At 43.2% G+C, this 15,695-nt stretch overlaps 1 long non-coding RNA gene across 1 annotated transcript in view; it reads right to left on the bottom strand.

Annotated features, from left to right (window-relative positions):
• Positions 1–13,236: 13,236 nt before the first annotated feature.
• The window catches only part of LOC115838611, a 45,577-nt gene continuing 43,118 nt past the window's right edge, over positions 13,237–15,695 (bottom strand). Inside the window, exon 3 of the long non-coding RNA XR_004033660.1 lies at positions 13,237–13,306. This is a non-coding gene — a long non-coding RNA (uncharacterized LOC115838611). The remainder of the gene's footprint in view (positions 13,307–15,695) is intronic.

Here is a 15,695-nt window from a genome sequence, read left to right as displayed (position 1 = left end):
TACTTAAAGGGGAAAACACAAAACAAAGCACAGATCCTGAAGACATAGTCCCCAAACCAGAGTTAACCTCATTGCTGGTTTCACAGTGACTGCCAAACCCATCTCTCTCACACTCACCCAGTTTGGCCACTGTCAGGCAGACATTAGTGCTGGCGTTTTTACTGTTATATGTATTAGATTGTCTTGAAATGTTTTAAAGAAATAACATTTAAAAATAAATTTATGAAAATGTCCTTTAAAAGTAAAATTTTCAAGTAAAGGAATAATCTATATTTTCAGCTTCCAAAAGTCCACTGTGGAAAATTTGTAAAATGTGGAAAATAAAAATCACCCACCACCATCTCACGCAGAAATGACATTTCAAGCATTTTCTTGCCACCTCTTTTAATGTGCCCACATAAATCTACATATAAATGTATGGGCAAAATCGGATCACGCTGGATAGATGATTTTCTGCATTGCTTTTTTTACCTAATATTGTGATGTGAGCATTTTTCTCCCTGTATTGTTGAATAGCTTTTAAAATCATGATTCTTAGTGGTTATGTAATTTCATCAAATGGATCGAAGATGATTTATTTAAATACTTCCTGGTTGTTGGAAATTTAGATTGAGTTAGAATAACTTTTCAATGAAAGAGAAAAAAAAAACAATGCTAGCTATTTATGAGGCAACAATGATTTCTCACCCTATATGAGCAACCAGTAATAAATGTCAGCAACACCATCTAGTGCATGATGAAAGTTCCAGAAATGGCAGGAAATGGATGGGGAACTCGTAAGGGATGAAGTGAGTTATTAGTGTTTATTATTTATATGGTACAGTAAATATATACAGCACAGGACTAAGCATTTGCTTGTCAGTGACATACAACCAGTCCACGGTGCCGCAGAGCTTGGACAATGCTGAAATCCACGAATCAAGGCAGCATCTTTACAGGACATGGTGAGTCAGCCATTCCTGTTGGAAGGGGCCCTACTGAACCTTCTCAACACTAGTACATTTCCTTTGCCTTGGAATGACTTTCACTTTCAAGGACAACACCTCTAGTCCCCTGACAACCTCAGGGTGTGTGCGTGCGTGTGTGTGTGCACGCAGGCATGGAAAGGAGGAGGGAGCAGAGTGAGGTGAGTACGGATTTCCTTTGTATCTTCCATAGTTTTGCCTCCTGGGATGGCAGCTTTCAATGGCCACGTCCTGATCCTTGTGAATCTGAGAATCCCAACAGACCAGAGAGCCTCTCCTGCTCGTGCACGTGAGACAGGGATTCTTACCTCCAATTTACAGTTAAGGAAAGAGTCAAAGAGTAGTACAACAACTTGATCAGGATTTCTCTTTTCAAATGACAAACCAGGACTCCAGCTCAACACCCTGAGTCCCACGTCAGTGATGACACCCCAGCTGACTCCCTAGGACAGCATTTTTGAGTGTCTGTTTTGAGTGTCTTTCAGGCTCTGTTCCCTTTTCCTGTTTACACTTATTTGGAAGTAGAATCTCTTTGATAAAGTAGGGAGAGGGAATTTAAGAAAGAAGCTCTCTCTCATTCTTAGACCTATAAATGGGGCTTTCCTCAAACTCCCCAGCCATCTCAGTCTCCCTTCCCTGCTTTATTTTTTCTCTAAAGCACACCTCCCATCTAACATGGTATAGATTTTACTTCAAAATCAAAATATTCCCCCATTAGAAATAAGCTCCCCTAGAAGCAAGTCCTTTCAAAGTAGCACAGAGACTGTAGAATGTAGTAGTAATAGCCACCATTTTTTGAGTACCTGCTAGGTGTCAACAACTTTTCAAACATTAATTCTAATTCTTGGAATATTCTGGTGACAGGTAAGTATTCTTCCTGCACTTTTATAGGTGAAGAAAACAAAAGCTCAGAAGGGTGATAGGAGCACTTCACGGTCACAGAGCTCAGATGGCGGCAGAGATGGGATGTGGTCCAAGTCAGCCCGAGTCCAAAGCCGTTCCCCTCATCTTGCTCTGCTGTTGGAGGGACAATTGGGTCACTTGGGCAGGCATCCAACTGGATATTTCCTGCCTAGTGTCTAAGTGATGGGGTGGGGATGAGGAGCAAGTCCTGGGTTCCAGGACTTCTAGGAAGTGCTTCTAATCCTGACAGGCTGCTCAGATATCATTTTGTCCCAACTGGCAAATCCTTTAGCTTCCTTTTGTTTTTTTTTTTTTTGAAATGCCTCGGCTCACTGCAGCCTCCTCCTCCGGGGTTCAACCAGTTCCCCTGCCTCAGCCTCCCAAGTAGCTGATGCCTGCCACCACACCTGGCTAATTTTTTGTATTTTTAGTAGAGGCAGAGTTTCACCATGTTGGCCAAGCTGGTCTTGAATTCCTGACGTCTTGATCAGCCTGCTTTGGCCTCCCAAAGCGCTGGGATTACAGGCGTGAGCCACTGCGCCTGGCCTAGCTTCCTTCTTTCTCTGAAACAGCTCCTTACCCTTTGAAGGCATAGACTTGGACTCTCTCAAAGTTGCTTGTGAGTGGGCTTATCTGATTCTGTTCTGGGGGCCAAAAGCCAAAGATCCCTTGGAACATTGGGCAACATCTAAGTCAAATTCACCTGCTTCTACACAGCCTCTCGGCTAGGACCAAGCCTGTGATACAAACATATTCCAAAACAGAGACATGGAGAGTCTTTGCAAAACAGCCTAGAGAATCTCAGCTTGCATCATTTCTAGCAGAGGCACTGCGTATGCCCCCACATGCATTAACCCAGAGGCAGGCAGTTAACTGCCCCTTGGGGAACCGGATCCAGAACCATAGCTTTATTCTTTGCCAGCTCCTTTAGCTGTGTAGATAAATGTTTTCAATCCTCCCCCAAACCACCACCATCTTTTAAAATAGCACTTGAGGCTGGGCGCAGTGGTTCATGCCTGTAATCCCAGCACTCCGGGAGACCGAGGCAGGCAGATCACAAGGTCAGGAGATCAAGACCAGCCTGACCAACATGAAGAAATGCCGTCTCTACCAAAAATACAAAAATTAGTGCGCGCCTGTAGTCCCAGCTACTCGGGAGGCTGAGGTAGGAGAATCATTTGAACCTGGGAGGTGGAGGTTGCAGCGAGCTGAGATTGCATCACTGCACTCCAGTCTGGGCTACAGAGTGAAACTCCATCTCAAAAAATAATAAAATATAAAATAAAATAAAATAAAATAAAGTAAACTAGTACTTGAAGATGTTAATCAAACAAAATCTTACCTGGCAACTGAGTTTGCAATCCAAACAAGATGGGGATGCTTGCAGTGGTGGAAGTCTCCTTCCAACAGGCCAGCCCAGCCTTTTTTCTCTCCTTCAACTCCAGGCCTGTCTTCTTCTCACCAGACCCCCAGGAACTGCTGGAAAATCACTGCTCTAGATCATCCAAGCCAGGAGAAGTTGCCTGCTAAAAGCCTGGAAGCGGCACAATGTCACCCCGCAAGTCCCCATCTCCATGATAGGTAGGAGATGGAACCACTGAAAAAGGTATTCAGGTAAATTCAGGTAGACAGCAGTTGTGATTCTGCAAAAGCCATATTTAAGCCAACACAGTCCCTTGTGTCTCGGACTGTCAGAAGCTACTATTGGCAGAAACAACTTTACTGGGTCACCACCATGGGCCAGGAGAACACAAGAAGGAGGAATATTACATGGATTTGGAATTGGTGACTTTTCCATGCCATGGCCCTCATTTTTCTACTCTGTCTTGCTATGAACTTCAAAATTTTTATACTAACTCAGAGCAAATAAAATCTTGGATTAAATTTTATAATTTATATAGCTGATTTCATTCATTCATTTATTCTGCAAATAGAGTGCCTATAATGTGCCAAGCTCTGGTCCAGACACCGGAAAAATAGTAGTGAACAAGACAAATGAAAATCATGAACATTTTATAGCTCAGTCCTAATTTTGACAATTACAAACAATATTTTTCTCTGGGAAGTGGGGGGCACATGTCACCCCATACCTTCTCCCATATGAATGCCCAAAAGCTGACCTTTCCTCTTGGATGGAGACTTCTTATTCAAAACTGCTTCATGCCATCAGAATGGTTATTTTAAACTGCTCTGTTAAAAAAGCGTATATTCAGATTTGCTGCGCCACTTAGAACACAAATTTAAAACAGTTTATGATCAAATGGCATTTTTTAATTTGTCTTGATTCATGTGAAAGTAATTTGAATTCACATTAGTATTCTGGAAACTGATCATTAACACTTTTTAACTGATTTTGTAAACACATTTTGCTTCCAAAATAAACATAAACAGGAAAGGAGAATGCTCAGTGTAGCTGAGGCATGAAGACACACACCCATTAAAGGGTAAAGGCAGAATCCCCAGCGTAAAATGGGGAAGGCGTTTGAGAGTCATTTCATCACCAACTTGCTTCATGAAAAATCTGCAAGAAAAATGTGAATAATTTCATATTTGCCTGATGGGGGAATTTTAAGCTGCAGAGTTGTTTATGTGTCTATCACGGATCATTGCAAATAATTAAGATGGGTTGGGAGGTGGGGACAGATAAACATTTGATAAGGCAGGAGGGGAACTACATGTGGCAGGAATGAGCAAAGTGGCTAGGCTGCCTTCATGCTTAGCCAGAGCGGGAGATTTGGAAATACACAAAATTGGAAAGGTTTTGTGGTCCAACTCTCCTCCAGTCAATGCCTGGATCCCCTACCTACATTCGCTGGGGTGCTGCCCAGCCTCTACCTGGATCCCTCAGGGCAGCTCAACTCACCTTCCTATGACACCCCATTGACCCACATCCTTTAGTTCCCAGCAGTTTGGCATTCAAATATGCACCTTCCAAATAAGCAAAAAATAATTGCATATTTACTGATTTAATAGGAATCTAATTCATAAGCCCCCAGTAACACTCTTGTATCCTCTTTTCCTTCTCTTGGTCACCTCATATTCCATACTCTCTTAGGCTTCCTTCTCCAAACTCTCCCTAAATGCCTCTGACCTACTCTAAACTCCAGAACCTCTGGTGCTTCTCCGCCCGTCATTTGCAAAAGTACAAAGAACCCTGGAGTCCTCCTAGAGGACAGGAGAGGAAAAGGAACTCCTTAAATAAGACCAGGCCATTCATTCTATCAAGCTTGTTATGTGGAATTGCAAGATGACTTGGTATAGCTTCCAAATGACAGAGCACACATGATTCAGGAACACAGATTTGGGAGTCAGGCATACTTGGGTTTCAGCCCCAGTCCTGTCACTGGGTAAGATCCTTATCTTTCTGAACTTCTCTTTTCTTATCTGTATAACAGGGGGAACCATGTTTACTTTATGCAGTTGCTATACAGGTGAGGTGTACATCCAGCATTTGGCACAGTACATTCATTTAGTGGATGGCAGACCTACTCTTAGCATTCCATCTTTCCTCTAAATGTCCAGCATATCCTAGTGCCAGAAATTTTCTGAGCTTCTCCTTCCTCAGTATTAATCCAATTCAACAAACATTGCCCGAACGCCTATCCGTGCCGGGAATTGTGTGGGAGCTGCAGATTAGGTGACAAAGAAAAGGTCCCTGTTTCTGAGAAGCACTGACAATTACTTGTGACTTCATGCAGAATTCGTGGAATAGAACCAAGGAACTAAAGTTACATCAACAGAATAACAGGAAGATAATCTGCTTCAAAATGAGCCCCATTGTTCTGTCTCATCACTTGAGTTTGGTGACTTAAAAGACAAGATCCTCTGCTACCACTTAGCTATAGGTGGGTCACTTTTGAAGCCTCAGTTTCCTCATCTGTGAAGTTGGGATTGTATAACTTGCCTTGCCTGTACCTCTAAGCCTTGGTGGGGAAAGAAATAGGAGAGTGAACATGATTTAGAACCGTACTATGCCATAAAAGTTTGCTGCTATTGTTAGTCCCAATTAGAGTGAGCCACCCAGGATCTCCAAATTCTCTTCCAGCCTACCTTGACATGCTAGAGAAGTAAAGCCCCATGATGCCCCAAATGCAGGAACACTCCACTGATCCCCTGTGATGGTTAATATTGAGTGTCAACTTGATTGGAATGAAGAATGCAAAGTATTGTTCCTGGGTGTGTTTGTGAGGGTGTTGCCAAAGGAGATTAACATTTGAGTCAGTTGGCTGGGAAAGACAGATCTACCCTCAGTCCGGGTGGGCACCATCTAATCAGCTGCCAGCACAGCCAGAATAAAAGCAGGCAGGAGAACGTGGAAAGACTAAACTGGCTAAGTCTTCTGGCTTCCATCTTTCTCCTGTGCTGGATGCTTCCTTCCCTTGAATATCAGACTCCAGGTTCTTCCACTTTTGGACTCTTGGACTTACACCAGTGATTTGCCAGGGGCTCTTGGGCCTTCAGCCATAGACTTCCCTACTTTTGAGGTTTTGGGACTCTGATTGGCATCCTGGCTCCTCAGCTCGCAGATGGCCTATTGTGGGACTTTACCGTGTAATTGTGTGAGTCAATTCTCCTAATAAATTATATACTATTAGTTCTGTCCCTCTAGAGAATGCTGACTAATACATCCCCCAACACCTATGTTGCCCTTCCCTAATGAGGCTCAACACTACTCTCAGCTGTCTGCCTGCAAGAGTCAGGACTCTTTGGTTTCAAGTGACATAAACACAACTGAAACTATCTTGAGGGGGGAAAAAAAAGGAATGCATTGACTTGTGATATCTAAGAAAGGGCTATGTAGAGCATTCATGAGACACAGGGCTGCTCAGAATACAAAGCCTTCTTTCAGGAAATGCTCCTTCAAGCCACATCGTTTCTGGAAAGGACTACCAATCATACGCTACTTCTCTCTGGCCAAGATGATTAGTCCAAGTTGGACATTGTGGCTGATGCTGATGGTGCCTGTCTACTAATGCTCCCTGAGCAACTACCAACTAATGAGGGCAGGAGTTGATGCATAAATACTCCAGCGTCTTACTCCTCAATGGGTGCATATTGGGGCTGGGACTTGGAGCAAAATTTAAGAGAACACCAAAAAAACTCAGTAATCAAGATAAATCAGCTTCTGATGCAATATGTTTGAAAAATCAAAATTAATGCAAAAATTCTGTGTGTATAAAATACCAAAATTTTAAATAAAATCAGTACTGATATTTCTGATTTTTCCTTTTGCCTCATGCTCTAATATGGCTCAGCTGGGCATTTGTGTGTTTCTTTTAACCGCTTGTTTGCAAGTTCAGTAGAAAACGAAAGTGGAAGCAGCCTTGAACAGAGGCTGAGATGTCCTCCTTGTCAGGCTTCTAACTGGGTCAACCTGAGTGCTGCTCCAGCTCAGGGTACTATGCCTGGTAAGTGCTGCCCAGAGCTCCTTGGGAAGGGCAAGGCAAGAGACATGTGAGCACAGTCTGAGGACATATGGGCAGTTTATTCTTTCATGTCCTTGGAAGAGTGGTCATAATTTGCATGATATAAGCCAACAACCAAGACAGATAAGCCTCAGGAGAGCTAAGGTCATTTCGACTAACAAATCACTTGCTCCATAGTGGAGAAAGCAAACTACAGATTCATGCACAAACATGGTAAGTTCCTGGGAAAAGATTTTAAGTCAGTTCTCTCTCTCCCTGTCCTTTACATCTCTCTCTCTTTCTCTCTGTCATTTACATCTGGGGGAACCTTTGCCAGGTGACTGAATGACGCAAAGCAGCATCTACTAGAATGGCTTCTTTCTTAAGCACGCCCGACATGACGAGATTACCTAGAGATGAGTGCTTCTTTTGTGGGGAGAATTTGATTTGTGCACCATTACAAACCAGGCTTGGGGAAAGCCAAGCCCACAATCAGAATGTAATTGAAGTATGCTACCTACAATAGGTTCAGATGTTTGTGATCTTCAGCACTTTATGAATTCTGCAGCAGATGGGCGAGGGCCAGGTAGCAGGCAAGAACAGACTGGGTTAGGCAGGCTGGCACTCTGACAAGGGCAGCCACAGCTGTGGTTCGGGTGTTATTCAGCATGCCCACCCACTGCACCGGCAGCCTGCCTTCCCCAGCTCACGGCCACGGCCGCCTTAATGAAGAGTGGAGGTAAGCATGAATCCCCGCTTTCCAGGGATCACAACATTTGAGAAACCCAGAAGAATCAACATGATGGAAATGGTGCCAAATTCTTTTGCCTCTTGCTTTTTAACAAAAAGAGAAAGAAGGAGAGAGAGGAGAGAGTGAACCTGCTAATAAAATGCGCATCTAAACACTTTCCATTTTTCCTGGGCTTTTCATTTCTTTCCTCCAAATTTCTATGCTGGAAGAGGGAAAGCAGAGTAAGCACTGATAAAAGAATATTGAATGGGATATAAGAATTTAGGTGGGCCTGTGCAGTGGACAGGATGCTGCAGGTGCAGTTTCAAATCCTTGCCCTGTTCTTGCCCCATTGTGTAACTTTGGGTCAGTTCTTTTTATTTATACTTTCATTTTTATTTTTTTGAGACAGAATCTCATTCTGTCACCCAGGCTGGAGTGCAGTGGTGGGATCTCAGCCCACTGAAATCTCTGCCTCCTGGGTTCAAGAGATTCTTGTGCCTCAGCCACCTGAGTAGCTGGGATTACAGGCATGGGCCACTGCGCCCTGCTGTTTTATATTTTTTGTAGAGATGGGATTTCACCATGTTGCCCAGGGTGGTCTCGAACTCCTGGCCTCAAGTGATCTGCCTGCCTCAGCATCCCAAAGTGCTGGGATTTACAGGCATGAGCCACTGTTCCCTACCTTTGTTTAAAAATTTATTTTGAGGCAGGGTCTTGCTCTCCCACCCGGGCTGGAGCGCAGTGGTGCAATCATGGTTCACTGCAACCTTGACCTTCCAGGCTCAAGTGACTCTCCCACCTCAGCCTCCCAAATAGCTGGGACTATAGGCATACGCCACCATACCTGGCTAATTTTTTTAGTAGAAACGGGTTCTCTCTATGTTGCCCAGGCTGGTCTCGAACTCCTCGGCTCAAGCAATTCTCCCTCCTTGGCCTCCCAAAGTGCTTGGATTACAGGCGTGAGCCACCTGGACTGGGCCAGTTCTTAACCTGCCCTGCTCTCTGTTTCCTCATCTTTCAGGTAACCAAAATATAACACCTGTCTCACAAGCTGTTTGCTTCATGAAATAAGGTAATACGTCAGTAGCTAATATTTATTGAGCACTTATTTTGGGTCAGATTTTATGTGTTAATTCTTTCAAATCCTCTTACCAACCCTGTAGGTTAGGTCCTGTTATGATTCTCACTTGTAGATGAGAAAACAGAAGACAAAGAATGTAAATAGTTTGCCCAAGAATCTAGCCAAGAAGTGGTGGACCTAGATGGAACAATGACAGCTCTAAAGCACACACTTGGATCTACTGACTCTTGCAGGTCTCCGGGTCCTTACCTACAATTCCAAACCCCAAAAAGCTCTGAAAACCACAAGTTCTTCTAACTTATTTAACAGTAGACCTGGATTTGACCTGAATTATTCAGCAGCAAAGAGTCTTCTGAACTGATTTGAGGTTACTTCTAGTTTTCATTTGTCCCATTTGATGTAAATATTCATACATTTTCACAGCAAAATATATCAGTTTGCTTGTTTGATCATGAGGTTCTGTCCCAATTGCTGCTGGGAAATTAAATTAGATATTCTTTATAAAGTTTGGACTTCCTGAATTCTGAAACCCCTCTGGCTCCAATCGTTTCTCTGTAGCTTTGTGGACCCATGCTTTCTTTCTGGAGTGGACTCTCAACAGGAGTTTGATGAGATCAAGGTTGCTTTACAATTCACAAATGCAATTAGTTTATCTGTTTCTAAATGTATTTGTTTGGGCATTCATTTAACAGATACTTACAGTATGCCTGCTGTGTACTAAGTCCCATTTTAGGCGCTGTAAGCAGAGTGAGCCAAATACATGTTTTCCTGGCCCACATAAAGCTTATAGTCTAAGAGAAATAATAATAGTGGAAAATAAAAGGACAACATATTTTCACAATAGGGTGCTATGAACCAGATCGGATAAGGATGCCCTGCATTCTCCTGTGTCTCTAGGCACATACAACAGGAATTAGTATAACCTTTAATAATGAAGAAATAAAAGAATTTGGGAGAAAAAAAACAACAACCCATAATTATTCTAAGAGAGTAGGAAACTGTGTGCCTTGAAATATTGAAGTAATTATCAGGTTAAATTTCCATGATCACTGCAATTTCTATGAAACCTAGAAATGTTGGGAGCGTAGGCCTGGCATATCTCTTAAAGCAAAATTATGCTTCTTTTTCATTCATACTAAAAGGTCGTAATTAAAGATATAATGAAGCTAAGTGAGTAATGGGATCTGCAATTCACTGGGGAAATGCAGAATGCATGAAGGCCTCCTCCTGTCCCTGAATGGGGATCACCAAGTCAGATGGCCTTGGGAGTGCCACAGAGCCTAGAACCCTCAAATAGGAGAATACAAAGTTGTCACTAGGGGCAACAGGAAGTGGCCCCTGAAAAAATTAGGCCAGAGGAGAAGCTTTGGAGTTTATTTTCTCCAAGGTTTTTTAGCACAATTTTTCGTGAACATTAAAGAAATACGTACTTATAGTAAAAGATTTGGAAAGCTTTTATTTAAAAAAAAATTTTGGCCAGGTGCGGTGGCTCATGCCTGTGATCCCAACACTTTGCGGGGCTGAGGCGGGCGAATTGCTTGAGCCCAGGAGTTCAAGATCAGCCTGAGCAACATGGCAAAACCCTGTTTCTACAAAAAAATACAAAATTTAGCTTGGCATGGTGGTGCATGCCTGTAGTCTATTTGGGAGGCTGAGGTGGGAGGATTACTTGAGCCTGGGAGGTCAAGGTTGCAGTGAGCCATGATTGTGCCACTGTACTCCAGCCTGGGTGACAGAGCGAGGCCCTGTCTTGAAAAAACAAAACAAAAAAGTCCTGAGAAGTATGAAAAACGTCACCTATACTCATCTCACTATTCCTCAGGCAACCACTGTTAGTATTTTAATATATTTCCTTCTAGATTTTTCCATGTGCTTTTCTTCACAGTTAAAATTTGCCTCTGTCTAGTACTTAGTGTCCTACTTTTTCCACTTAAAATTGTCATTCATGATGATAGCAATAGCAATTCATTGGCCACTTGCTATGTCCTTTGTTTAAATCCTTAAAAGATCTTATAAGATTTATTCCACAGTTGTCAATTGCTTGACATTTCTGTCTTTCAGTTTCCTGTCTGTAAAATGGAGTATTAATAGGGCCTACTGTGTAGGGTTGTTGTGACAATCTTGAGTTAATACATCTAAAGCACTTGGAACAGTGCCTGGCATATATGGTAGACACCTGATAGTGTTAACTATTATTATTACCCCCTTTTGCAAATCAGGAAACCAAGGCACGGAAGGTTAAGTAGCTTGTCCAAGGTCAGTAATAAGTGAGGAGCATGGTCAGGATTGAACACAGACAGTATGACTCCAGAGTCCATGGCCTTAAGTATAGTGAGAGCCAAGTTCCTTCAGAGAAAAAGAACTGGAATTTGGTCCACAGCTGGGATTATGAGATATATAGATATATATCGGATAGATTTACAGGGGCTCTAATGGAAGCCAAGTTGCCAGAAAAGACATTAGAAGCACAGAGGGAGAATCCTTCATAAGGAAAGCTGGTGTCTGTAGGTTTCTTGAGTGAGAAACTGTGTCTATGTTCTTTGCTACTGTATCTTAGTTCCTAGAATAGTGGAATAGCACCTGACACAGAGTAGGCATTCGATGGACCTGTTGATTGGCTAAATCTTTCATGATGGAGTCATATTTAGCAAGTAGGTTAAAGATCAGAGGGACTGATGCTTTCAGGGTAACTGCTGACATCAGAACTCATTCTGACTTAGCCATCTTGGCAGAATGTCTGTTCCCTAAGAGAAAGATCCATCACAAGTGTACTGTTGAAAGGGTCTCCCTCAACTCTGGAATGCTTGGGAGCCCCCCCCTGTGGGATTCCCATTCTAACTTAGCCACACCATCTCCAGCCATCTCCTGAAAACATCATTGGCCAGGTCAAACTTCAAGGGAGTTTCAGCTTACATTGGAGTTTTACCAATCAGCTGGTGGTAGAAACGTGGTTCCAGCATGACCTGCACAAATGTGGTGGCTGCTTAGGGTACAGTGGGAGGGGCAAAGGTTGAGTCAGGGGGAGAAAAGTAAAAAGAGCTTCAAAAAAGTAGAAAACTTATTGAGCCCTTGCTTTATGGTTCTACCTACTGCAGTATCCTTGCCTTCCTCAACTGAACATAACCCAAACCAAGGGTAATTTTACTCATTTTGCAGGTAGGGGTAACTGGGGAGTAATCTAAAACATGGAAGTAGCAAGAGCAGAATCCTTGCTCCTTGGCATTGAGACACTGCCAGAGATCTGCCACAACAATTGAGTGGCAGTGGGACATTCCAGCTCACCATAGGCCTGTTGTGGACAGTGGTTCTAGAGGACCAACTTGACTAGACATGGCAGCATGCATTAATTTGGGTAAATTCATTTCAGTCCTCGGTAAGAGGTCCAGAAACAGTAGGGGAGGAGAATGCCTCAGGAGTCAGGACTTATAACATGAGTTGGTGGAGGCTTACGGTAGTGGGGATTTGGATACTAAAATGCTAATGGAACATTTGGATTGCATTGGTAACCCAATTAAAGTGTAGCTGGGGAGGCAGGATGGAGTAGTGTTTGAGGCACAGGCTTTGAATTCAGATAGATCTGATGGCAAATAGCAGTTCAATTTCCTTAGCAGGTTATTTGCCCTCTCTAGCCTTGGTTTCTAAATCTATAAAATGGATATGATAATACCTACCCCACCGAGCTCTCTTGAGGATTAAATATGCAAAGTGTTTAGCAAAGGTCCTGGCATACATCAGCTATTGTGAATAAAGCAGCCTCCTTCTTTAGCATAGGCACATTCATGCACATCATCTCATTTCCTCCTTGCAATAACTCTTTTTAAGACAGGAATGTTATTATCATCCCCAGTTCATGAATGAGAACATCAAGCCTCAGAGACCTTGGACAACTGCTCCAGATCACACACACTAAAAGTGGTGTCCCCAAGAGGCTTGCAGCACACTTCTGCGTCCCTTAAGTTGTATTATATAAGTAATTTAATAAAGACAATGAGCCAATTGACAATTTTTTTTAAAAAAAGTTGACCTTTTCTAGGCAAAATAGTCTTGGGTGCCAGACTTAAGCCAAAAGCAGCCTCAAAATTTAAGGAATTGGGCTACCTATTTTGCAGGGAGATGGCCCCAAAAGGTGGTACCTCCTCACCTCAAAAACACCATCATGTTTCTCTGCTCCTCTGTTGCCTGAGAGTGTCCCAAAGTCTCCAGGAAGACACTTAGGACTCTGTGAGTGTGGAATTAACAAGGGATGTGGGCAAATATTTAGAGATTCATTGTGGCATTATTTAAAATAATGCTCCATCATAGGGGATCAGTTAATTAAATTGGATGCACAGATACAATGAATAATATAGAGTTATTTAAGATAATATTGCCAAAATATGTCTGCCAGTAAGGAAAGTATATCATGGAATATTATTATAACACAGGATGTAATGATCCCTTTTAAATTTTATATATATATATATATATATATATATATATATATATAGTATATGCATAGAAAAGACTCTAGAAGCATCTATATTGACATGTTGTATTAGTTGAATCTGAACAGGTTTAAGGGTATTTTTTAAAGGCTCATTTTGCCTATATGTTCTAATAGAAGACTGTTTTAGAAAATTTAAGGTGAACTGAACATATTTACTTAGAGTTAGACATGAATAATTTGCTTCCCCCCCCCAAAAGGATGGCTAGGTTCAGACAAAAAATTATCTGAATATTAGGATTCACATGCTTAGATGCCACATAAATCAGCAGTCACTGTTGCTCCTAACCCTTTATTGTTATTTTATCACCTTCAGAGCACTCATCACCAACCACTTCATATGTTTTGGTTACTTGATTGCACTCTGAAGCCCCACTAGGAACCTATAAGTTCCTGAGAGTAGGGACTTTGGTCTGTTCACTTTCTTGCAAAGAATATATGCTTAGTACGTATTTGTTGAATCACACATTTGTTAAAATAATAAACATGACACAGCTCTTCCGTAGAAGACAAATCTTCCTCTTTGACTCTTGCCCCTCCACTTCTCCTTCACTTTCCCTTCACCTCCATCATCATCTTGCATTCATATTCTTTAGCACCCAAAGCACCATGGAGTATGGCAGGTGACCTTTGACGTCGGGGTTTGTAATACACATCTCTTGTGCTGTGCAATGATTTCCTGTATATAGCGTTTTCTCGTGTTTTCCTCTTTTTAGTCTTCAAGGTTGTGGCAGCTGCTTGGGTGCTGAAGGAGAGCAGAGTGCTGAGCTTTTGGGGTGGGGTGCAGGGTAGGTTTGTAAAGAGAGAGGCTCAGCTGCTACTTATCGTAAGCCTTGCAGGTGGGGATTGTGAGCCCGGAGCCTCAGATGGGGAAATGAGGTGTGGTAAAACTTGGTGACTCCCACTAAACCCCTAGAATGTTGATAGGCCTCTCTTTGGGGCCCTGAGGCACCCTCCACCATTCCACCCATGCTTGTCTGATTCCCACTGGGCCATCAACTCCTGAGGGCACAGTCTAGGTTTGATCACTTTTTTAGTCCCAGAGCCTAGCACAGAGCCTGACACATAGCAGCCACTCAGTGAACGTTTGTGAACTCAACTGCCTAAAGAAGCATAGCCAAAATGCTAAGTGGTAAAATGTTAATGAAAGCCCATGCCTCCTGATTACCTTTGCTCGAGATGAAATCCTGGAATGATCCATTTTTAATGTAATGAATGCAGCCACCTCCCTACCTCGGGCCTCTTTATTTTCTCATTTCCGTGTTCTCAGTCTACCTTCTGTTACCACCCTGCCTTCCCACCAGCCACTCTTCTAGCCAGTCGTTTCGTGAACTTTTACCATTTTGAAAATGGCCTTTGTTATAACGGATGGTTCTGGACAACATCAAAAGACATTTGCAAACTGAGTCTCTTTCAGGATCAGGAGAGTGTGGGGGATCCAGGGATTTCCTAATGTAGTAGTGAAATGTTCCAAAAAGCTGCAGCATCTTTGGGCCTGTTCATCCACGTTTGAAGAAGAATGCAGGAGAGTGGGGATGGGCAGCAAGCTGAAATTTTAAGGGGCTACAGAAACCCAGCGAGTAACCACAAAGCCCTAGGAAAGTAAGCTTTGAATAAAATAATTAGCTAGCAGTTACATTTTATTATGTGCCAGGCATTGTGTTAAACACTTCACATAGAACTTTCTGTTTAATCCTCCTAGCAACCCTAAGACAAAACAGAGGTCCAGAGAAGTTAAGCGACTTGCCTAATACCACACAGCTGGTTGGTTTTTGAGCTGGTTTTAGAACCCAGGTTTATCTGTCTCAGGGACCAGTTATTCGTTCTTTGGTATGCCCTCGCAGGGCGGAGCCAAACAAACGGCAGCCTGGCTGGTAAAGAACTGACATTTCAAGCACACGGGTGAAGTGGCTGGACCCAGAGTAGCCCCGAGGAGGCGGGAGGGCCTTACAGCGGACCCCTCTTCCCAGCGCCCCCAGCCCCGCGCCCGCCACCCCGGGGCTGGCGCTGTCCGCGGTGCCGCCAGGCGGCGGATCCGGACTTGGGGCGCGGGGCGCGGGGCGCGGGGCGCGGGGCGCGGGCGGAGGGAATGGGCGCGCAGCTGCCGCGGTTTCTGCTTCGCAGA

Source organism: Nomascus leucogenys, chromosome 15, assembly GCF_006542625.1.
Source record: "Nomascus leucogenys isolate Asia chromosome 15, Asia_NLE_v1, whole genome shotgun sequence".
Lineage (NCBI taxonomy): Eukaryota > Metazoa > Chordata > Mammalia > Primates > Hylobatidae > Nomascus > Nomascus leucogenys.
This window is presented reverse-complemented; position numbering and strand designations above follow the sequence as displayed.